Source organism: Echinops telfairi, unplaced genomic scaffold, assembly GCF_000313985.2.
Source record: "Echinops telfairi isolate 266 unplaced genomic scaffold, ASM31398v2 ScPeMD7_7424;HRSCAF=8462, whole genome shotgun sequence".
NCBI classification, from domain to species: domain Eukaryota; kingdom Metazoa; phylum Chordata; class Mammalia; order Afrosoricida; family Tenrecidae; genus Echinops; species Echinops telfairi.
The window spans coordinates 88,622,485-88,624,171 of NW_022111324.1; positions in this window are offsets into that span (position 1 = coordinate 88,622,485).

Here is a 1,687-nt window from a genome sequence, read left to right on the forward strand (position 1 = left end):
GATAATTTATAAATTATTATTTTGTCATATCTTGCCCTGTCCGATGTCTCCCTTCACCCACTTTTCTGTTGTCTATCCCCCAGAGAGGAGGTTATATGTAGATCCTTGTAATCGTTTCCCAGGATAAACTATTTCTAAAAAGAAAAATAGCAATAAATAAATAGCAGTAGGAAACGGCAAAAAATACTAAAGGGATAAAAGGAAAGGAAAAAGAAAAAAAGTTAAGCTAGGCAGAAAGAGAAGAGATTAATAAACTAAGAGAAAAAGGTAAGAGAGAAAAGAGGAGGCAAGACTTAGGCAAAAACTGAGGGGAACTGGGCACTCCGTTTGGGTCAGAACCCACTGCCAGCCAAGGGGCTCATGAGATGGGGAAGGGAGAGTTGGAGTGGGACACCCTATCCTAGGCCTCGATGTTGTCTTGGGTGAGGACAACTGTTCCAGTAATTTTGGTGACTCCTAGAGTGGTTCAGGTCAGAGTGCTTGTTCCTGGAATGAAATCTTTGGAGCCAAAGAGGGTATTTGGTTATGGAAGATATCCTTGCCTTCCAAGGAATGACTAGAAATAGGCCACTTGTCTGGTATTGCTTCTCTGGTAGTCTGAAGAAAGAGTTCACAAGCTTCCAAACTTGACGGTGGTGCACCCGGTGCCCAATTCATGAAGACGTGGCTTCAACCTCACCCTTAGAAGGCCTGGATGTATGTATGTATGTATGTATGTATGTATGTATGTGTGACCTGCTGCTGGGTGGGTGAGTGGGACCTGGCCATGCTTCTAGTCTCCAGGAGAGTTTGGGGAATGAGAGGAGGAGCTCATCTTTCTTGTCTCCAGCCAGCAGTCTGGGCCCCTGTATTTGAGCTTGATTTCTTGATTGAATGGTGCCTGCAAAATTTCAGGATGGCCATACTGTGTCAAGCCAATTGACAATATACTCACCCCATCTATCCCATTTCCACCATTTTTGCTTAGCCGTTTTCTCTACTTAGTGTTCAATACACAACTCTATCCTTATCTCTAAGCTCAGGGTTCCAAGATTATCCATATCTGTTCATTTGATCTCTCATGTCTTAGTTGTATTGGGCCTGGTTAGTGTACCTACTAGTCTGTCATAATAAAGGTAATACACTTAAAAATTTGTAATTTTTTGCCTGTATTATTTATTTTTTAAATTTAATGTTTTGAAAAGGTAATATGTCCAAATATTAACGAAAGTATGAAAATTGATAGTTTCTGTACCTGTCCCTGTCATTCATTTTCACCATTTTAGAATGTCTAGAAAAATATGATCAAATGTGAATTTTTTAAAAATCATTTTACTGGGGGCTCATACAACTCTTATCACAGTGCATACATACATCGTTGTGTCAAGCACATTTGTACATTCTTTGTCCTCATCATTCTCAAAATATTTGCTCTCCAGTTAAGCCCTTGGCATCAGCTCCTCATTCCCCCCCTCCCTCATGAACGCATAATAACTTATACATTATTATTTTGTCATATCTTACACTTTCCGACATCTCTCGTCACCCACTTTTCTGTTGTCCGTCCCCCAGGGAGGAGGTTCTATGTAGATCCTTGTAATTGGTTCCCCCTTTCTACCCCACCCTCCTTCCACCCTCCCGGTATTACCACTCTCACCACTGGTCCTGAAGCGATCATCTGTCCTGGATTCCCTGTGTTTCCAGTTCC